Genomic DNA, 25,076 nt, shown 5'->3' on the forward strand with positions numbered 1-25,076 from the left:
GCATTTTGATGACAGGGCTTATGGAACATTGTGATGTCATAGTTAATCGAACATTGTGATGATAAGTGCATGTAGCATTGTGGTGACAGGAGTTATGGGACATTGTGATGACAGGGGTGAGGGAGTATTGTGATGAATAGTGATGTAACATTGTGATATCAGTGGTGAGAGAGCATATTGATGAGAAGTGCATGGAGCATTGTGATGACAAGGTTAATGGAGCATTGTGATGACCAGATTGTGGAGCACTGTGATGACAAGCGCATGGTGCATTGTGATGACATGTGTCATGGAGCACTGTGCTGAAAAAGGCATAGAGTATTGTGATGACAAGGGTCAAAGAGCATTGTGATGAAAATTTCATGGAGCATTGAGGTTAAAAAGGTCACAGAGACTGTTGATGACGAGGGCATGGACCATTGTGATGACAAAGGTCATGAAGCATTGTGATGACTGGACTCACGGAGCATTGTGATGACATGGGTCATGGAGCATTGTGATAAAAAAGGCATGGAACATTGTGAAGACCAGGTCATGCAGTATTGTGAAGACTGGTGTCAGGGAACATGTGATGACATATGTAATGTCCCATTGTGATGACAATGGCATGGAGCATTGTGATGCCAAGTGTCATGGAGGATTCTGATGACAAAGGTAATGGAGCATTGTGATGACAATGGCTTGGAGCATTGTGATGACAAGTGTCAGGGAGCATTGTGCTGACAAGTGCATAGAGAATTGTGATGACAAAGGTCATGGAGCATTCTGATGACAAGCTTGTGGAGTATTTGATGATAATGGCATGGAGCATTGTGATGAAAATGGCATGGGGCATTGTAATGAAAAAGGCATGGAGCCTTTTCGTGACAGGTTTCAAGGAACATTCTGACGACAAGTGTCAGGAATCATTATGATAACAAGTGTATTGAGAATTGTGATGACAAAGTTCATGGAGCATTGTGATGTAAAGGGCATGGAGTATTGTGAAGACAGGCATCAAGGAGCGTTGTGATGACACGTGTTATGGAACACTGTGATCACAAGTGTTTGGAGCATTGTGATGACAGAGGTCATGGATCATTTTGATTTCAAAGAGTATGGAGCATTTTGATGACAAGGGCATGAAACAATGTGATCCCAAGTTTCATGGAGGATTGTGATGACAATGGTATTGGAGTATTGTGATGACCAGTGCATAGAGCATTGTAATGACAAGGTCATGTAGCATTTTGCTGACAAAGGCATGGAGCATTGTGATGACAGGTGTCATGGAGTTCTGTGATGACAAGCGTCACGGAGCATTGTGAATACAGGGTTCATGGAGCATTGGGATGACAAGGGCATGGAACATTCTGATGACAAGGGTCATGGAGCATTGGGATGAAAATGTTTATGGAGTATTGTGATGACAAGGGACATGGAGCGTTGTGATGACAGAGTTCATGGAGCATTGTAATGACAGGGGTTATGGAGCATTGTGATGAGAAGGTCATGGATCACTGGGCTGAAAATATTAAAGGAGTGTTGTGATGACAGGTGTCATTGAGCATTGTGATGAGAAGACCATGGAGCCTTCTGATGATATGTCTCATGGAACATTCTGAAGAAAAGGGGCATGGAGACTTGTGATTACAGTGGTCGTGGAGCACTGTGATGACAAGGGCATGGAGCATTGGGATGAGAAGGCCATGGAGCCTTGTCATCACAGGGTTCAAGGAGCATACTGACGACAAGTGTCAGGGAGCATTGTGAAGACAAGGGTATTGAGCATTGTGGTGACAAAAGTCATGGAGCATTGTGATGAGAAGACCATGGATAACTGTGATGACGAGCGTCATGGGGCGTTGTGATGAAAAGTGTTATGGAACATTTTGATCACCAGGGTTAGGAGCATTGTGATGAGAGGGGTCATGGAGCATTATGATTTCATTGTGATGACAATAGCATGAAGCATTATGATGGTGGGCATGATGCATTGTAATGACAGGGTTAATGGAGCATTGAGTTGACAAAGGGGTTGAGCATTGTGGTAACAAGTGTCACGGAGCATTGTGATGAAAATTTCTTGGTGCATTGTGATGACAAATTTCACAGAGCCTTGTGATGATTAGGGCATGGTTCATTGTGATGACACTGGTCATGAAGCCTTGTGATGACTGGATTCACAGAGCCTTGTGAGAACTGGGGTCATGGTGCATTGTGATGACAAGGGCATGGAGCATTGTGATGACAGGGGCATGGAGCATTGGTCTGACAAGTTTCATGGATAATTGTGTTGACAGTGGATATTGCACATTGAGATGACAAGGTCATGCAGAATTGTGAAGACAGGTGTCAGGGAGCATTGTGATGACATATTTCATGTGCCATTGTGGTGACAATGGCATGGAGCATTGTGATGTCACGTGTTGTGGAGGATTGTGATGACAAAGGTAATGGAGCATTGTGATGACAAGGGCTTGGAGCATTGTGATGACAAGGGTCATGGAGCTTTGTGATGACATCGGCTATTGAGAATATTGATGAAAAGGTCGTGAAGCATTGTGATGACAGAGGCATGGAGCTTGCTATGACAGGGGTTATGGCACATTGCGATGACATGTGCATGGAGAATTGTGATGACAAAAGCATGTAAAATTGTGATGAGAACTGTCATGGAGCATTGTGATGACAAGGACGTGGACAATTGTTATGAGAAGACCATGGGTAATTGTGAAGACGAGCATCATGGAGCACTGTAATGACAAGGGCTATGGAGCATTGTGATGTCAGGGGACATGGAGCATTTTGATGGAAAGGGTCATGGAGCATTTTGATGACAGGTGTTTTGGAACATTGTGATGTCATAGGTCATCGAACATTGTGATGATAAGTGCATGTAGTATGGTGATGACGGGAGTCATGGAACATTGTGATGACTGGGGTGAGGGAGTATTGTAATGAATAGTGATGTAACATTGTGATATCAGTGGTGAGAGAGCATATTGATGAGATGTGCATGGAGCATTGTGATGACAATGTTAATGGAGCCTTGTGATGACAAGATTGTGGAGCACTGTGATGACAAGCGCATGGTGCATTGTGATGACGTGTCATGGAGCATAGTGCTGACAAGCGCATGGAGCATTGTGATGACAACGGTCATGGAGCATTGTGCTGAGAAAGGCATGGAGCATTGTGATGACAGGTGTCATGGAGCACTGTGATGACAAGTGTCACAGAGCATTGTGAATACAGAGCTCATGGAGCATTGGGATGACTAGGGAACGGATCATTTTGATGACAAGGGTCATGGCGTTTGGGCTGAATATATTCATGGATTATTGTGATGACAGGTGTCATGGAGCACTGTGATGACTTGGTAATGGGGCATTGTGATGACAAGAGTCCCGGATCATTGTGTGGTCATGTGTCATGGAGTGTTGTGATGACAGTGGTCATGGAGCATTGTGATGATATTGGTCATGGAGCATTGCGATGAGAAAGTCATGGAGCATTGGGCTGAAAATATTCATGGAGTATTGTGATGACAGGGGTCATGGAGCATTGAGTTGACAAGGTACTGGAACATTGTTATGAGAAGAACATGGAGCCTTGTGATGATATGTCTCATGGAACATTCTGATGAAAAGGGGCATGGAGCATTGTGATTACAGGGGTTGTGGAGCACTGTGATGACAAGGGAATGGAGCATTGGGATGAGAAGGCCATGGAGGCTTGTCATCACAGGGTTCAAGGAGCATACTGATGACAAGTGTCAGGGAGCATTGTGATGACAAGGGTATTGAGCATTGTGGTGACAAAAGTCATGGAGAATTGTGATGAGTAGACCATGGATAATTGTGATGACGAGCGTCATGGGGCGTTGTGATGATAAGTGTTATGGAACATTTTGATCACAAGGATTTGGAGCATTGTGATGAGAGTGGTCATGGAGCATTATGATTTCATTGTGATGACAATAGCATGAAGCATTATAGTGGTTGGCAGGGTGCATTTTGATGACCGGGCTCATGGAGCATTGAGATAAAAAGGGGCATGGAGCATTGTGATTACAGGGGTCATGGAGCTTTATGATGACAGGTGTAATGGAGCATTGTGATGGCAAGGGCATGGAGCACTGTGATGAGAATGCCATGGAGCATTCTGATGACATGAGTCATGGAGCTTTGTGACGACAAGGGCATGGAGCAATGTGATAAGAGCGATCATGGGGCATTGTGATGACAATGACATGGAGCATTGTGATGCCAAGGGTCATGGTTCTTTGTGATGACAAAGTCATGGAGCATTTTGATGACAATGGCGTTGTGCATTGTGATGAGAAGGGAAGGGAGCATTGTGATGACAGGGTCATGAAGCAATTTGATGAAAATGGTCAAGGAACATTATGATGACAGGGGTTATGGAACATATTGATGTCAGGGGTCATGGAACATTTTCATGACAGGGGTTATGGACCATTGTGATGACATTGGATTGGGTGTATTGTGATGACTAGTGAGGGAACATTTTGATATCAGTGGTGAGAGAGCATTTTGATAAGACGTGCAAGGAGCATTGTGATGACAAGTTTTATGGAGCATTGTGATGCCAAGAGTCATGGTTCTTTGTGATGACAAAGTCATGGAGCATTTTGATGACAAGTGCGTTGTGCATTGTGATGAGAAGGGAAGGGAGCATTGTGATGAAGGGTCATGAAGTAATTTGATGAAAATGGTCAAGGAACATTATGATGACAGGGGTTATGGAACATTTTGATGTCAGGGGTCATGGAACATTTTCGTGACAGGGGTTATGGACCATTGTGATGACATTGGAGTGGGTGTATTTTGATGACTAGTGAGGGAACATTTTGATATCAGTGGTGAGAGAGCATTTTGATAAGACGTGCAAGGAGCATTGTGATGACAAGATTTATGGAGCATTGTGATGAAAAGTTCATGGTGCATTGTGGTGACAAAGTTCACAGAGCCTTGTGATGATGAGGGCATGGATCATTGTGATGACACAGTTCATGAAGCCTTGTGATGACTGGAGTCATGGAGCATTGTGAGAACTGGTGTCATTTAGCATTGTGATGACAAGGGCATGCAGCATTGTGATGACAGGGGCATGGAGCATTGGTCTGATAAGTTTCATGGATAACTGTGCTGACTGAGGACATGGCACATTGTGATGACAAGGGCATGGAGTAGTGTGAAGACAGGTGTCAGGGAGCATTTTGATGACATATTTCATGTTCCATTGTGATGAAAATGGTATGGAGCATTGTGATGTGAAGTGATTTGGAGGATTGTGATGACAAAGGTAATGGAGCATTGTGATGACAAGTGCTTGGAGCATTGTGATGACAAGGGTCAAGGAGCATTGTGATGACAACGGCCATTGAGAATTTTGATGAAAAGGTCCTGAAGCAATGTGGTGACACAGGAATGGAGCTTGCTGTGACAGGAGTCATGGGGCATTGCGATGACATGTGCATGGAGAATTGTGATGACAAGGGACATGGAGCACTGTGATGAGAACTGTCATGGAGCATTGTGATGACAAGGACGTGGAGAATTGTGATGACAACGGACATGGAGCACTGTGATGACCAAAGCATGGTGCATTGTGATGGCAAGACCGTGGAGCATTGTGATGAGAAGACCATGGATAATTGTGATGACGAGCATCATGGAGCACTGTAATGACAAGGGCTATGGAGCATTGTGATGTCAGGGGACATGGAGCATTTTGATGACATGGCATACGGAACATTGTGATGTCATACGTCATCGAACATTGTGATGATAAGTGCATGTAGCATTGTGATGACAGTAGTCATTGAACATTGTGATGACAGGGGTGAGGGTGTATTGTGATGAATAGTGATGTAACATTGTGATATCAGTGGTGAGAGAGCATATTGATGAGAAGTGCATGGAGCATTGTGATGACAAGGTAAATGGAGCATTGTGATGACAAGATTGTGGAGCACTGTGATGACAAGCGCATGGTGCATTGTGATGACATGTGTCACGGAGCATTGTGCTGACAAGCGCATGAGGCATTGTGATGACAACGGTCATGGAGCATTCTGCTGAGAAAGGCATAGAGTATTGTGATGACAAGGGTCAAAGAGCATTGTGATGAAAATTTCATGGAGCATTGAGGTTAAAAAGGTCACAGAGACTGTTGATGACGAGGCCATGGACCATTGTGATGACGAAGCTCATGAAGCATTGTGATGACTGGAGTCACGGAGCATTGTGATAACAAGGGCATTGAGCATTGTAATGACAAGGGCATGGAACATTGGTCTAAAAAGTTTCATGGTTTATTTCAATGACAGTTGGAATAGCGCATTGTGATGACAAGGGCATGAAGTATTATGAAGACCAGGTCATGCAGTATTGTGAAGACTGGTGTCAGGGAGCATTGTGATGACATATGTAATGGCCCATTGTGATGACAATGGCATGGAGCATTGTGATGCCAAGTGTCATGGAGGATTCTGATGACAAAGGTAATGGTGCATTGTGATGACAATGGCTTGGAGCATTCTGATGACAAGGGTCAGGGAACATTGTCCTGGCAAGTGCATGGAGAATTGTGATGACACGGGTCATGGAGCATTTGGATGACAAGCTTGTGGAGTATTTTGATGACAATGGCATGGAACATTGTGATGAAAATGGCATGGGACATTGTGATGATAAAGGCATGGAGCATTTTTGTGCGAGGGCTCAAGGAGCTTTCTGAGGACAGGAGTCAGGAAGCATTGTGATGACAAGTGTATTGAGACTTTTGATTACCATGGTCATGGAACATTTTGATGAAAAGTGCATGGAGTATTGTGATGACAGGCATCATGGAGCGTTGTGATGACAAGTGTTATGGAACATTGTGACCACAAGGATTTGGAGCATTGTGATGACAGAGGTCATGGATCATTTTGATTTCAAGGAGCATGGAGCATTGTGATGACAAGGGCATGAAACAATGTGATCCCAAGGTTCATGGAGGATTGTGATGACAATGGTAATGGAGTATTGTGATGACAAGTTCATTGAGCATTGTAATGACAATGTCATGTAGCATTTTGCTGACAAAGGCATGGAACATTGTGGTGGCAGGTGTCATGGAGCACTGTGATGACAAGCGTCACGGAGCATTGTGAATACAGGGGTCATGGAGCATTGGGATGACAAGGGCATGGATCATTGTCATGACAAGGGTCATGGAGCATTGGGATGAAAATGTTCATCGAGTATCGTGATGACAAGGGACATGGAGCGTTGTGATGTCAGGTGTCATGGAGCATTTTAATGACAGGTGTCATGGAGCATTGTGATGAGAAGGTCATGGAGCATTGGGCTAATAATATTCATGGAGCATTGTGATGACAAGGTACTGGAGCATTGTGATGAGAAGATCATGGAGCCTTGTGATGATATGTCTCATGGAACATTCTGATGAAAAGGGGCATGGAGCCTTGTGATTAAAGGCGTGGTGGAGCACTGTGATGACAAGGGCATGGAGCATTGGGATGAGAATGCCATGGAACCTTGTCATCACAGGGTTCAAGGAGCAAACTGACGACAAGTGTCAGGGAGAATTGTGATGACAAGGGTATTGAGCATTGTGGTGACAAAAGTCATGGAGCATTGTGATGAGAAGACCATGGATAATTGTGATGACGAGCGTCATGGGGCGTTGTGATGATAAGTGTTATGGAACATTTTGATCACAAGGATTTGGAGCATTGTGATGAGAGTGGTCATGGAGCATTATGATTTCATTGTGATGACAATAGCATGAAGCATTATGATGGTGGGCATGGTGCATTGTGATGACAGTGTTCATGAAGCATTGAGATGAAAAGGGGCATGGAACATTGTGATTACAGGGGTCTTGGAGCATTGTGATGACAGGTGTAATGTAGCATTGTGATGGCCAGGCATGGAGCACTGTGATGAGAAGGCCATGGAACATTCTGATGACATGCATCATGGAGCTTTGTGACGACAAGGGCATGAAGCAATGTGATGAGAGTGATCATGGAGCACTGTGATGACAATGACATGGATCATTGTGATGCTAAGGGTCATGGATATTTGTGATGAGAAAGTCATGGAGCATTTTGATGACAAGTGTGTTGTGCATTATGATGAGAAGGGCAGGGAGAATTTTGATGACAGGGTCATGGAGCAATTTGATGAAAAGTGTCATGGAACATTTTGATGACAGGGGTTATGGCACATTGTGAGGTCAGGGGTCATGGAACATTTTCATGACAGGGGTTATGGACCATTGTGATGACAGGGGAGTGGGTGTATTGTGATGACTATTGAGGGACCATTTTGATATCAGTGGTGAGAGAGCATTTTGATAAGACGTACAAGGAGCATTGTGATGACAAGGTTTATGGAGCATTGTGATGGCATGGGTCATGGAGCACTGCGCTGACAAGCGCATGGAACATTGTGATGACAAGGGTCATGGAGCATTGAGTTGACAAAGGGACGGGGCATTGTGATAACAAGTGTCACGGTGCATTGTGATGAAAAGTTCATGGAATATTGTGGTGACAAAGTTCACAGAGCCTTTTGATGATGAGGGCATGGATCATTGTGATGACACAGGTCATGAAGCCTTGTGATGACTGGAGTCACGGAGCATTGTGAGAACTGGTGTCATGGAGCATTGTGATGACAAGGGCATGCAGCATTGTGATGACAGGGACATGGAGCATTGGTCTGACATGTTTCATGGATAACTGTGTTGACTGTGGGCATGGCACATTGTGATGACAAGGGCATGGAATATTGTGAAGACAGGTGTCAGGGAGCATTGTGATGACATATTTCATGTTCCATTGTGATGACAATGGTATGGAGCATTGTGATGTCAAGTGATTTGGAGGATTGTGATGACAAAGGTAATGGAGCATTGTGATGACAAGGGCTTGGAGCATTCTGATGACAAGGGTCATGGAACATTGTGATGACAACGGCCATTGAGAATTTTGATGAAAAGGTCGTGAAGAATTGTGGTGACACAGGAATGGAGCTTGCTATTACAGGGGTCATGGGGCATTGCAATGACATTTGCATGGAGAATTGTGATGACAAGGGACATGGAGCACTGTGATGAGAACTGTCATGGAGCATTGTGATGACAAGGACGTGGAGAACTGTGATGACAAGGGACATGGGGCATTGGGAATACAGGTGTCAGGTAGCATTGTGATGACATATTTCATGTTCCATTGTGATGACAATGGTATGGAGCATTGTGATGCCAAGTGTTATTGAGGTTTGTGATGACAAAGGTAATGGAGCATTGTGATGACAAGGGCTTGGAGCATTGTGATGACAAGGGTCATGGAGCATTTTGATGACAATGGCCATTGAGAATTTTGATGAAAACTTCGTGAAGCACTGTGATGACAGAGGCATGGAGCTTGCTATGACAGGGGTCATGAGGCATTCCGATGACCTGTGAATGGAGAATTGTGATAACAAAAACATGTAACATTGTGATGAGAACTGTCATGGAGCATTGTGATGACAAGGACGTGGAGAATTGTGATGAAAAGGGACATGGAGCATTGTCATGACCAAGGCATGGAGCATTGTGATGGCAAGACCTTGGAGCATCGTGATGAGAAGACCATGGATAATTGTGATGACGAGCGTCATGGAGCACTGTAATGACAAGGGCTATGGAGCATTGTGATGGCAGGGGACATGGAGCATTTTGATGAAAAGGGGCATGGAGCATTTTGATGACAGGGCTTACAGAACATTGTGATGTCATAGGTCATCGAACATTGTGATGATAAGTGCATGTAGCATTGTGATGACAGGAGTCATGGAACATTGTGATGACAGGGGTGGGGGAGTATTTCGATGAATAGAGATGTAACATTGTGATATCAGTGGTGAGAGAGCATATTGATGAGAAGTGCATGGAGCATTGTGATGACAAGGTTAATGGAGCATTGTGATGACAAGATTGTGGAGCACTGTGATGCCAAGCGCATGGTGCACAGTGATGACATGTGTCATGGAGCATTTTGCTGAGAAGCGCATGGAGCATTGTGATGACAACAGTCATGGAGCATTATGCTGAGAAAGGCAGAGAGTATTGTGATGACAAGGGTCAAAGAGCATTGTGATGAAAATTTCATGGACCCTTGTGGTTAAAAAGGTCACAGAGACTGTTGATGACAAGGTCATGGACCATTGTGATGACAAAGGTCATGAATCATTGTGATGACTGGACTCACGGAGCATTGTGATGATAATGGGTCATGGAGCATTGTGATAACTAGGGCATGGAACATTTTGATGAAAAGGGCATGGAGCATTGGTTTAATAAGTTTCATGGATTATTGCAATGACAGTTGGAATGGCACATTGTGATGACAAGGGCATGGAGCATTGTGAAGACCAGGTCATGCAGTATTGTGAAGACTTGTGTCAGGGAGCATTGTGATGACTTATGTAATAGCCCATTGTGAGGACAATGGCATGGAGCATTGTGATGCCAAGTGTCATGGCGGATTCTGATGACAAAGGTAATGCAGCATTGTGATGAAAATGGCTTAGAGCATTGTGATCACAAGTGTCAGGGAGCATTGTGCTGAAAAGTGCATGGAGAATTGTGATGACAAAGGTCATTGAGCATTCTGATGACAAGGTTGTGGAGTATTTTGATGACAACGGCATGGAGCATTGTGATGAAAACTGCATGGGGCATTGTGATGAAAAAGGCATGGAGCCTTTTCGTGACAGGTTTCAAGGAGCATTCTGACGACAAGTGTCACGGAGCATTGTGATGACAAGTGTATTTAGAATTGTGATGACAAACTTCATATAGCCTTGTGATGAAAAGGGCATGGGGTATTGTGATGACAGGCATCATGGAGTGTTGTGATGACAAGTGTTTTGGAACATTCTGATCACAAGTGTTTGGAGCATTGTGATGACAGAGGTCATGGATCATTTTGATTTCAAGGAGCATGGAGCATTGTGATGACAAGGGCATGAAACAATGTGATCCCAAGGTTCATGGAGGATTGTGATGACAATGGTAATGGAGTATAGTGATGACAAGCGTATAGAACATGGTAATGAAAAGGTCATGTAGCATTTTGCTGACAAAGGCATGGAGCATTGTGATGACAGGTGTCATGGAGCACTGTGATGACAAGCGTCACGGAGCATTGTGAATACAGGGGTCATGGAGCATTGGGATGACAAGTGCATGGATGATTTTGATGACAAGTGTCATGGAGCATTGGGATGAAAATATTCATGGAATATTGTGATGACAAGGGAAATGGAGTGTTTTGATGATAGGGGTCATGGAGCGTTGTGATGACAAGGTACTGGAGCACTGTGATGAGAAGACCATGGAGCCTTGTGATGATATGTCTCATGGAACATTCTGATGAAAAGGGGCATGGAGCCTTGTGATTACAGGGGTCTTGGAGCACTGTGATGACAAGGGCATGGAGCATTGGGATGAGAAGGCCATGGAGCCTTGTCATCACAGGGTTCAAGGAGCATACTGACGACAAGTGTCAGGGAACATTGTGATGACAAGGGTATTGAGCATTGTGGTGACAAAAGTCATGGAGCATTGTGATGAGAAGACCATGGATAATTGCGATGACGAGCCTCATGGGGCTTTGTGATGATAAGTGTTATGGAACATTTTGATCACAAGGATGTGGAGCATTGTGATGAGAGAGGTCATGGAGCATTATGATTTCATTGTGATGACAACAGCATGAAGCATTATGATGGTGGGCATGGTGCATTGTGATGACTGGGTTCATGGAACATTGAGATGAAAAGGGGCATGGAGCATTGTGATTACAGCGGTCTTGGTGCATTGTGATAAGAGGTGTAATGGAGCATTGTGATTGCAAGGGCATAGAGCACTGTGATGAGAAGGCCATGGAGCATTCTGATGACATGTGTCATGGAGCTTTGTGACGACAAGGGCATGAAGCAATGTGATGAGAGCGAACATGGAGCATTGTGATGCCAAGGATCATGGATCTTTGTGATGACAAAGTCATGGAGCATTTTGATGACAAGGGTGTGGTACATTGTGATGAGAAGGGCAGGGAGCATTGTGATGACAGGGTCATGGAGCAATTTGATGAATAGGGTCATGGAACATTGTGATGACAGGGGTTATGGAACATTGTGATGTCAGGGGTCATGGAACATTTTCATGACAGGGGTTATGGACCATTGTGATGACAGGGGAGTGGGTGTATTGTGATGACTAGTGAGGGAACATTTTGATATCAGTGGTGAGAGAGCATTTTGATAAGACGTGCAAGGATCATTGTGATGACAATGTTTATGGAGCATTGTGATGACATGGGTCATGGAGCACTGCGCTGACAAGCGCATGGAAGATTGTGATCACAAGGGTCATGGAGCATTGAGTTGACAAAGGGTTTGAGCATTGTGATAACAAGTGTCACGGAGCATTGTGATGAAAAGTTCATGGAGCATTGTGGTGACAAAGTTCACAGAGCCTTGTGATGATGAGGGCATGGATCATTGTGATGACACAGGTCATGACACCTTGTGATGACTGGAGTCACGGAGCATTGTGAGAACTGGGGTCATGGAGCATTGTGATGACAAGTGCATGGAGTATTGTGATGACAGGGGCATGGAGCATAGGTCTGACAAGTTTCATGGATAATTGTGTTGACAGTGGGCATGGCACATTGTGATGACAAGGTCATGGAGTATTGTGAATACAGGTGTCAGGGAGCATTGTGATGACATATTTCATGTTCCATTGTGATGGCAATAGCATGGAGCATTGTGATGCCAAGTGTTTTGGAGGATTGTGATGACAAAGGTAATGGAGCATTGTTATGACATGGTTCATGGTGCATTTTGATGATAACGGCCATTGAGAATTTTGACGAAAAAGTCGTGAAGCATTGTGATGACAGAGGCATGAAGCTTGCTATGACAGGGGTCATGGAGCATTGTGATGACATGTGCATGGAGAATTGTGATGACAAAAGCATGTAAAATTGTGATGAGAACTGTCATGGAGCATTGTGATGACAAGGACGTGGAGAATTGTGATGACAAGGGACATGGAGCATTGTGATGACCAGGGCATGGAGCATTGTGATGGCAAGATCGTGGAGCATTGTGATGAGAAGTCCATGGATAAGTGTGATGACGAGCGTCAAGGAGCACTGTAATGACAAGGGCTATGGAGCATTGTGATGTCCGGGGACATGGAGCATTTTGATGAAAAGGGTCATGGAGTATTTTGATGACAGGGTTTATGGAACATTGTGATGTCATAGGTCATCGAACATTGTGATGATAAGTGCATGTAGCATGGTGATGACTGGAGTCATGGAACATTGTGATGACAGGGGTGAGGGAGTATTGTAATGAATAGTGATGTAACATTGTGATATCAGTGGTGAGAGAGCATATTGATGAGATGTGCATGGAGCATTGTGATGACAATGTTAATGGAGCCTTGTGATGACAAGATTGTGGAGCACTGTGATGACAAGCGCATGGTGCATTGTGATGACGTGTCATGGAGCATTGTGCTGACAAGCGCATGGAGCATTGTGATGACAACGGTCATGGAGCATTGTGCTGAGAAAGGCATAGAATATTGTAATGACAAGGGTCAAAGAGCATTGTGATGAAAATTTCATGGAGCATTTAGGTTAAAAAGATCACAGAGACTGTTGATGATGAGGGCATGGACCACTGTGATGACAAAGGTCATGAAGCATTTTGATGACTGGAATCATGGAGCATTGTGATAACAAGGGCATGGAGCATTGTGATGACAAGGGCATGGAACATTGGTCTAATAAGTTTCATGGATTATTGCAATGACAGTTGGAATGGCGCATTGTGATGACAAGGGCATGGAGCATTGTGAAGACCAGGTCATGCATTATTGTGAAGACTGGTGTCAGGGAGCATTGTGATGACATATGTAATGGCCCATTGTGATGACAATGCCATGGAGCATTGTGATGCCAAGTGTCATGGAGGATTCTGATGACAAAGGTAATGGAGCATTGTGATGACAATGGCTTGGAGCATTGTGATGACAAGGGTCTGGGAGCATTGTGCTGACAAGTGCATGGAGAATTGTGATGACATGGGTCATGGAGCATTTGGATGACAAGCTTGTGGAGTATTTTGATGACAATGGCAAGGATTATTGTGAGGAAAATGGCATGGGGCATTGTGATGAAAACAGCATGGAGACTTTTCTTGACAGGGTTAAATGATCCTTCTGACGACAAGAGTCAGGAAGCATTGTGATGACAGGTGTATTGAGAATTGTGATGACAAAGGTCATGGAACATTGTGATGAAAAGGTCATGGAGTATTGTGATGACAGGCATCATGGAGCCTTGTGATGACAAGCGTTATCGAACATTGTGATCACAAGGGTTTGGAGAATTGCGATGACAGAGGTCATGGATCATTTTGATTTCCAGGATCATGGAGCATTGTGATGACAAGGGCATGAAGCAATGTGATCCCAAGGTTCATGTAGGATTGTGATGACAATGGTAATGGAGTATTGTGATGACAAGCGCATCGAGCATTGTAATGACAAGGTCATGTAGCATTTTGCTGACAAAGGCATGGAGCATTGTGATGACAGGAGTCATGGAGCACTGTGATGACAAGTGTCACAGAGCATTGTGAATACAGAGGTCATGGAGCATTGGGATGATTAGGGCACGGATCATTTTGATGACAAGGGTCATGGAGTTTGGACTGAATATATTCATGGAGTATTGTGATGACAGGTGTCATGGAGCATCGTGATGACTAGGTAATGGGGCATTGTGATGACAAGAGTCCCGGATCATTGTGTTGTCAGGTGTCATGGAGTGTTTTGATGACAGTGGTCATGGAGCATTGTGATGATATTGGTCATGGAGCATTGCGATGAGAAAGTCATGGAGCACTGGGCTGAAAATATTCATGGAGTATTGTGATGACAGGGGTCATGGAGCATTTTGATGACAAGGGCATGGAGCTTTGTGATGACAGAGGTCATGGATCATTTTGATTTCAAGGAGCATGGAGCACTGTGATGACAAGGGCATGAAAAAATGTGATCCCAGGGTTCAAGGAGGATTGTGATGACAATGGTAATGGAGTATTGTGATGACAAGTGCATAGAGCATTGTAATGACAAGGTCATGTAGCATTTTGCTGACAAAGGCATGGAGCATTGTGATGACAGGTGTCATGGAACTCTGTGATGACCAGCATCACGGAGCATTGTGAATACAGGGGTCATGGAGCATTGGGATGACAAGGGCATGGATCATTGTGATGACATGGGTCATGGAGCATTGGGATGAAAATATTCATGGAATATTGTGATGACAAGGGACATGGAGCGTTGTGATGACAGGGTTCATGGAGCATTGTGATGAGAAGTTCATGGAGCATTGGGCTGAAAATGTTCATGGAGTATTGTGATGACAGGTGTCATGGAACATTGTGATGACAGGGGTGAGGGAGTATTGTAATGAATAGTGATGTAACATTGTGATATCAGTGGTGAGAGAGCATATTGATGAGATGTGCATGGAGCATTGTGATGACAATGTTAATGGAGCCTTGTGATGACAAGATTGTGGAGCACTGTGATGACAAGCGCATGGTGCATTGTGATGACGTGTCATGGAGCATTGTGCTGACAAGCGCATGGAGCATTGTGATGACAACGGTCATGGAGCACTGTGCTGAGAAAGGCATAGAATATTGTAATGACAAGGGTCAAAGAGCATTGTGATGAAAATTTCATGGAGCATTTAGGTTAAAAAGATCACAGAGACTGTTGATGATGAGGGCATGGACCACTGTGATGACAAAGGTCATGAAGCATTTTGATGACTGGAATCACGGAGCATTGTGATAACAAGGGCATGGAGCATTGTGATGACAAGGGCATGGAACATTGGTCTAATAAGTTTCATGGATTATTGCAATGACAGTTGGAATGGCGCATTGTGATGACAAGGGCATGGAGCATTGTGAAGACCAGGTCATGCATTATTGTGAAGACTGGTGTCAGGGAGCATTGTGATGACATATGTAATGGCCCATTGTGATGACAATGCCATGGAGCATTGTGATGCCAAGTGTCATGGAGGATTCTGATGACAAAGGTAATGGAGCATTGTGATGACAATGGCTTGGAGCATTGTGATGACAAGGGTCTGGGAGCATTGTGCTTGCAAGTGCATGGAGAATTGTGATGACATGGGTCATGGAGCATTTGGATGACAAGCTTGTGGAGTATTTTGATGACAATGGCAAGGATTATTGTGAGGAAAATGGCATGGGGCATTGTGATGAAAACAGCATGGAGACTTTTCTTGACAGGGTTAAATGATCCTTCTGACGACAAGAGTCAGGAAGCATTGTGATGACAGGTGTATTGAGAATTTTGATGACAAAGGTCATGGAACATTGTGATGAAAAGGTCATGGAGTATTGTGATGACAGGCATCATGGAGCCTTGTGATGACAAGCGTTATCGAACATTGTAATCACAAGGGTTTGGAGAATTGCGATGACAGAGGTCATGGATCATTTTGATTTCCAGGATCATGGAGCATTGTGATGACAAGGGCATGAAGCAATGTGATCCCAAGGTTCATGTAGGATTGTGATGACAATGGTAATGGAGTATTGTGATGACAAGCGCATCGAGCATTGTAATGACAAGGTCATGTAGCATTTTGCTGACAAAGGCATGGAGCATTGTGATGACAGGTGTCATGGAGCACTGTGATGACAAGTGTCACAGAGCATTGTGAATACAGAGATCATGGAGCATTGGGATGATTAGGGCACGGATCATTTTGATGACAAGGGTCATGGAGTTTGGACTGAATATATTCATGGAGTATTGTGATGACAGGTGTCATGGAGCATCGTGATGACTAGGTAATGGGGCATTGTGATGACAAGAGTCCCGGATCATTGTGTTGTCAGGTGTCATGGAGTGTTTTGATGACAGTGGTCATGGAGCATTGTGATGATATTGGTCATGGAGCATTGCGATGAGAAAGTCATGGAGCACTGGGCTGAAAATATTCATGGAGTATTGTGATGACAGGGGTCATGGAGCATTTTGATGACAAGGGCATGGAGCTTTGTGATGACAGAGGTCATGGATCATTTTGATTTCAAGGAGCATGGAGCACTGTGATGACAAGGGCATGAAAAAATGTGATCCCAGGGTTCAAGGAGGATTGTGATGACAATGGTAATGGAGTATTGTGATGACAAGTGCATAGAGCATTGTAATGACAAGGTCATGTAGCATTTTGCTGACAAAGGCATGGAGCATTGTGATGACAGGTGTCATGGAACTCTGTGATGACCAGCATCACGGAGCATTGTGAATACAGGGGTCATGGAGCATTGGGATGACAAGGGCATGGATCATTGTGATGACATGGGTCATGGAGCATTGGGATGAAAATATTCATGGAATATTGTGATGACAAGGGACATGGAGCGTTGTGATGACAGGGTTCATGGAGCATTGTGATGAGAAGTTCATGGAGCATTGGGCTGAAAATGTTCATGGAGTATTGTGATGACAGGTGTCATGGAGCATTGAGATGACAAGGTACTGGAGCATTGCGATGAGAAGACCATGGAGCCTTGTGATGATATGTCTCATGGAACATTCTGATGAAAAGGGGCATGGATCATTGTGATTACAGGGGTTGTGGAGCACTGTGATGACAAGGGCATGGAGCATTGGGATGAGAAGGCCATGGAACCTTGTCATCACATAGTTCAAGGAGCATACTGACGACAAGTGTCAGGGAGCATTGTGATGACAAGGGTATTGAGCATTGTGGTGACAAAAGTCATGGAGCATTGTGATGAGAAGAACCATGGATAATTGTGATGACGAGCATTATGGGGCGTTGTGATGATAAGTGTTTTGGAACATTTTGATCACAAGGATTTGGAGCATTGTGATGAGAGAGGTCATGGAGCATTATGATTTCATTGTGATGACAATAGCATGAAGCATTATGATGGTGGGCATGGTGCATTTTGATGACAGGGCTCATGGGGCATTGAGATGAAAAGGGGCATGGAGCATTGTGATTACAGGGGTCATGGAGCTTTGTGATAACAGGTGTAATGGAGCATTGTGATGGCAAGGGCATGGAGCACTGTGATGAGAAGGCCATGGAGCATTCTGATGACATGCGTCATGGAGCTTTGTGACGACAAGGGCATGGAGCAATGTGATGAGAGCGATCATGGAGCATTGTGATGACAATGGCATGGAGCATTGTGATGCCAAGGGTCATGGTTCTTTGTGATGACAAAGTCATGGAGCATTTTGATGACAAGGGCGTTGTGCATTGTGATGAGAAGGGCAGGGAACATTGTGATGACAGGGTCATGGAGCAATTTGATGAAAATGGTCAAGGAACATTTTGATGACAGGTGTTATGGATCATTTTGATGTCAGGGGTCATGGAACATTTTCATGACAGGGGTTATGGACCATTGTGATGACAGGGGAGTGGGTGTATTGTGATGACTAGTGAGGGAACATATTGATATCAGTGGTGAGAGAGCATTTTGATAAGACGTGCAAGGAACATTGTGATGAAAAGTTTTATGGAGCATTGTGATGACATGGGTCATGGAGCACTGCGCTGACAAGCGCATGGAAGATTGTGATGACAAGGGTCATGGAGCATTGAGGTGACAAAGGGACGGAGCATTGTGATAAGATGTGTCACGGAGCATTGTGATGAAAAGTTCATGGTGCATTGTGGTGACAAAGTTCACAGAGCCTTGTGATGATGAGGGCATGGATCATTGTGATGACAGAGGTCATGAAGCCTTGTGATGACTGGAGTCATGGAGCATTGTGAGAACTGGTGTCATGGAGCATTGTGATGACAAGGGCATGGAGCATTGTGATGACAGGGGCATGGAGCATTGGTCTGACAAGTTTCATGGATAATTGTGTTGACTCTGGGCATGGCACATTGTGATGACAAGGGCATGGAGTATTGTGAAGACAGGTGTCAGGGAGCATTGTGATGACATATTTCATGTTCCATTGTGATGAAAATGGTATGGAGCTATGTGATGTCAAGTGATTTGGAGGATTGTGATGACAAAGGTAATGGAGCATTGTGATGACAAGGGCGTGGAGCATTGTGATGACAAGGGTCAAGGAGCATTGTGATGACAACGGCCATTGAGAATTTTGATGAAAAGTTCGTGAAGCAATTTGGTGACACAGGAATGGAGCTTGCTATGACAGGGGTCATGGGGCATTGCGATGACATGTGCATGGAGAATTGTGATGACAAGAGACATGGAGCACTGTGATGAAAACTGTCATGGAGCATTGTGATGACAAGGACGTGGAGAATTGTGATGACAATGGACATGGAGCACTGTGATGACCAAAGCATGGAGCATTGTGATGGCAAGACCGTGGATCATTGTGATGAGAAGACCATGGATAATTGTGATTACGAGCGTCATGGAACACTGTAATGGCAAGGGCTATGGAGCATTGTGATGTCAGGGGACATGGAGCATTTTGATGAAAACAGGGCATGGAGCATGTTGATGACAGGGCTTATGGAACATTGTGATGTCATTGGTCATCGAACATTGTGATGATAAGTGCATGTAGCATTGTGATGACAGGAGTCATGGAACATTGTGATGACAGGGGTGGGGGAGTATTGCGATGAATAGAGATGTAAGATAGTGATATCAGTGGTGAGAGAGCATATTGATGAGAAGTGCATGGAGCATTGTGATGACAAGGTTAATGGAGCATTGTGATGACAAGATTGTGGAGCACTGTGATGGCTAGCGCATGGTGCACTGTGATGACATGTGTCATGGAGCATTTTGCTGAGAAGTGCATGGTGCACTGTGATGACATGTGTCATGGAGCATTTTGCTGAGAAGCGCATGGAGCATTGTGATGACAACAGTCATGGAGCATTGTGCTGAGAAAGGCAGAGAGTATTGTGATGACAAGGGTCAAAGAGCATTGTGATGAAAATTTCATGGAGCCTTGAGGTTAAAAAGATCACAGAGACTGTTGATGACAAGGGCATGGACCATTGTGATGACAAAGGTCATGAAGCATTGTGATGACTGGACTCACGGAGCATTGTGATGATATGGGTCATGGAGCATTGTGATAACTAGGGCATGGAACATTGTGATGAAAAGGGCATGGAGCATTGGTCTAATAAGTTTCATGGATTATTGCAATGACAGTTGGAATGGCGCATTGTGATGACAAGGGCATGGAGCATTGTGAAGACCAGGTCATGCAGTATTGTTTAGACTTGTGTCAGGGAGCATTGCGATGACTTATGTAATAGCCCATTGTGATGACAATGGCATGGAGCATTGTGATGCCAAGTGTCATGGAGGATTCTGATGACAAAGGTAATGCAGCATTGTGATGAAAATGGCTTAGAGCATTGTGATGACAAGTGTCAGGGAGCATTGTGCTGAAAAGTGCATGGAGAATTGTGATGACAATGGTCATGGAGCATTCTGATGACAAGGTTGTGGAGTATTTTGATGACAACGGCATGGAGCATTGTGATGAAAACTGCATGGGGCATTGTGATGAAAAAGGCATGGAGCCTTTTCGTGACAGGTTTCAAGGAGCATTCTGACGACAAGTGTCACGGAGCATTGTGATGACAAGTGTATTTAGAATTGTGATGACAAACTTCATGTAGCCTTGTGATGAATAGGGCATGGGGTATTGTGATGACAGGCATCATGGAGTGTTGTGATGACAAGTGTTTTGGAACATTCTGATCACAAGTGTTTGGAGCATTGTGATGACAGAGGTCATGGATCATTTTGATTTCAAGGAGCATGGAGCATTGTGATGACAAGGGCATGAAACAATGTGATCCCAAGGTTCATGGAGGATTGTGATGACAATGGTAATGGAGTATAGTGATGACAAGCGTATAGAACATGGTAATGAAAAGGTCATGTAGCATTTTGCTGACAAAGGCATGGAGCATTGTGATGACAGGTGTCATGGAGCACTGTGATGACAAGCGTCACGGAGCATTGTGAATACAGGGGTCATGGAGCATTGGGATGACAAGTGCATGGATGATTTTGATGACAAGTGTCATGGAGCATTGGGATGAAAATATTCATGGAATATTGTGATGACAAGGGAAATGGAGTGTTGTGATGACAGGGGTCATGGAGCGTTGTGATGACAAGGTACTGGAGCACTGTGATGAGAAGACCATGGAGCCTTGTGATGATATGTCTCATGGAACATTCTGATGAAAAGGGGCATGGAGCCTTGTGATTACAGGGGTCTTGGAGCACTGTGATGACAAGGGCATGGAGCATTGGGATGAGAAGGCCATGGAGCCTTGTCATCACAGGGTTCAAGGAGCATACTGACGACAAGTGTCAGGGAACATTGTGATGACAAGGGTATTGAGCATTGTGGTGACAAAAGTCATGGAGCATTGTGATGAGAAGACCATGGATAATTGCGATGACGAGCCTCATGGGGCTTTGTGATGATAAGTGTTATGGAACATTTTGATCACAAGGATGTGGAGCATTGTGATGAGAGAGGTCATGGAGCATTATGATTTCATTGTGATGACAACAGCATGAAGCATTATGATGGTGGGCATGGTGAATTGTGATGACAGGGTTCATGGAACATTGAGATGAAAAGGGGCATGGAGCATTGTGATTACAGCGGTCTTGGTGCATTGTGATGAGAGGTGTAATGGAGCATTGTGATTGCAAGGGCATAGAGCACTGTGATGAGAAGGCCATGGAGCATTCTGATGACATGTGTCATGGAGCTTTGTGACGACAAGGGCATGAAGCAATGTGATGAGAGCGAACATGGAGCATTGTGATGGCAAAAAATGGAGCATTGTGATGCCAAGGGTCTTGGATCTTTGTGATGACACAGTCATGGAGCATTTTGATGACAAGGGTGTGGTACATTGTGATGAGAAGGGCAGGGAGCATTGTGATGACAGGGTCATGGAGCAATTTGATGAATAGGGTCATGGAACATTGTGATGACAGGGGTTATGGAACATTGTGATGTCAGGGGTCATGGAACATTTTCATGACAGGGATTATGGTCCATTGTGATGACAGGGGAGTGGGTGTATTGTGATGACTAGTGAGGGAACATTTTGATATCAGTGGTGAGAGAGCATTTTGATAAGACGTGCAAGGAGCATTGTGATGACAAGGTTTATGGAGCATTGTGATGACATGGGTCATGGAGCACTGCGCTGACAAGCGCATGGAAGATTGTGATCACAAGGGTCATGGAGCATTGAGTTGACAAAGGGTTGGAGCATTGTGATAACAAGTGTCACGGAGCATTGTGATGAAACGTTCATGGAGCATTGTGGTGACAAAGTTCACAGAGCCTTGTGATGATGAGGGCATGGATCATTGTGATGACACAGGTCATGACGCCTTGTGATGACTGGAGTCACGGAGCATTGTGAGAACTGGGGTCATGGAACATTGTGATGACAAGTGCATGGAGCATTGTGATGACAGGGGCATGGAGCATTGGTCTGACAAGTTTCATGGATAATTGTGTTGATAGTGGGCATGGCACATTGTGATGACAAGGTCATGGAGTATTGTGAAGACAGGTGTCAGGGAGCATTGTGATGACATATTTCATGTTCCATTGTGATGGCAATAGCATGGAGCATTGTGATGCCAAGTGTTTTGGAGGATTGTGATGACAAAGGTAATGGAGCATTGTTATGACAAGGTTCATGGTGCAATTTGATGACAACGGCCACTGAGAATTTTGACGAAAAGGTCGTGAAGCATTGTGATGACAGAGGCATGGAGCTTGCTATGACAGGGGTCATGGGGCATTGTGATGACATGTGCATGGAGAATTGTGGTGACAAAAGCATGTAAAATTGTGATGAGAACTGTCATGGAGCATTGTGATGACAAGGACGTGGAGAATTGTGATGACAAGGGACATGGAGCATTGTGATGACCAGGGCATGGAGCATTGTGATGGCAAGATCGTGGAGCATTGTGATGAGAAGTCCATGGATAAGTGTGATGACGAGCGTCAAGGAGCACTGTAATGACAAGGGCTATGGAGCATTGTGATGTCCGGGGACATGGAGCATTTTGATGAAAAGGGTCATGGAGTATTTTGATGACAGGGTTTATGGAACATTGTGATGTCATAGGTCATCGAACATTGTGATGATAAGTGCATGTAGCAGGGTGATGACAGGAGTCATGGAACATTGTGATGACAGGGGTGAGGGAGTATTGTAATGAATAGTGATGTAACATTGTGATATCAGTGGTGAGAGAGCATATTGATGAGATGTGCATGGAGCATGGTGATGACAATGTTAATGGAGCCTTGTGATGACAAGATTGTGGAGCACTGTGATGACAAGCGCATGGTGCATTGTGATGACGTGTCATGGAGCATTGTACTGACAAGCGCATGGAGCATTGTGATGACAACGGTCATGGAGCACTGTGCTGAGAAAGGCATAGAATATTGTAATGACAAGGGTCAAAGAGCATTGTGATGAAAATTTCATGGAGCATTTAGGTTAAAAAGATCACAGAGACTGTTGATGATGAGGGCATGGACCACTGTGATGACAAAGGTCATGAAGCATTTTGATGACTGGAATCACGGAGCATTGTGATAACAAGGGCATGGAGCATTGTGATGACAAGGGCATGGAACATTGGTCTAATAAGTTTCATGGATTATTGCAATGACAGTTGGAATGGCGCATTGTGATGACAAGGGCATGGAGCATTGTGAAGACCAGGTCATGCATTATTGTGAAGACTGGTGTCAGGGAGCATTGTGATGACATATGTAATGGCCCATTGTGATGACAATGCCATGGAGCATTGTGATGCCAAGTGTCATGGAGGATTCTGATGACAAAGGTAATGGAGCATTGTGATGACAATGGGGTTCAAGGAGCATTCTGACCACAAGTGTCAGGGAGCATTTTGATGACAAGTGTATTGAGAATTGTGATGACAAAGGTCATGGAGCATTGTGATAAAAAGGGCATGGAGTATTGTGATGACAGGCATCATGGAGCGTTGTGATGACAAGTGTTATGGAACATTGTGATCACAAGGGTTTAGAGCATTGCGATGACAGAGGTCATGGATCATTTTGATTTCAAGGAGCATGGAGCATTGCGATGACAAGGGCATGAAGCAATGTGATCCCAAAGTTCATGGAGGATTGTGATGACAATGGTAATGGAGTATTGTGATGACAAGCACATAGAGCATTGCAATGACAATATCATGTAGCATTTTGCTGACAAAGGCATGGAGCATTGCGATGACAGGTGTCATGGAGCACTGTGATGACAAGCGTCACAGAGCATTGTGAATACAGGTGTCATGGAGCATTGGGATGACAAGGGCATGGATCATTGTAATGACAAATGTCATTGAGCATTGGGCTGAAAATGTTCATGGAGTTTTGTGATGACAGGGGTCATGGAGCACTGTGATGACAGAGGTCATGGAGAATTTTGATTTCATTGTGCTGACAATAGCTGGAAGTATTATTATGATGGGCATGATGCATTGTGATGACATGGTCCATGGAGCATTGAGATGAAAAGGGGCATGGAACATTGTGATTACAGGGGTCTTGGAGCATTGTGATGACAAGGGCATGGAGCATTGTGATGAGAAGGCCATGGAGCATTCTGATGACATGAGTCATGGAGCTTTGTGATGACAAGGGCATCGAGCATTTTGATTACAGGGGTCTTGTAGCATTATCATGCAAACAGTCTGGATCATTTTGATGAAAAAGGCATGGAGCCTTGTCATGACAGGGTTCAAGGAGCACACTGACGACAAGTGTCAGGGAGCATTGTGATGACAAGTGTATTGAGCATTGTGATGAAAAATGTCATGGGG

General features: G+C 44.3%; 1 long non-coding RNA gene across 1 annotated transcript in view; it reads left to right on the forward strand.

Moving 5' to 3' along the window:
• LOC308611550 overlaps positions 1 to 14,934 on the forward strand; it is a 412,721-nt gene extending 397,787 nt beyond the window's left edge. The window contains exon 3 of the long non-coding RNA XR_014014963.1: positions 14,872 to 14,934. This is a non-coding gene — a long non-coding RNA (uncharacterized lncRNA). The remainder of the gene's footprint in view (positions 1 to 14,871) is intronic.
• The last annotated feature ends 10,142 nt before the right edge of the window (positions 14,935 to 25,076 follow it).

This window comes from Mesoplodon bidens (assembly GCF_964165515.1).
Source record: "Mesoplodon bidens genome assembly, contig: HAP1_SCAFFOLD_47, whole genome shotgun sequence".
Lineage (NCBI taxonomy): Eukaryota > Metazoa > Chordata > Mammalia > Artiodactyla > Ziphiidae > Mesoplodon > Mesoplodon bidens.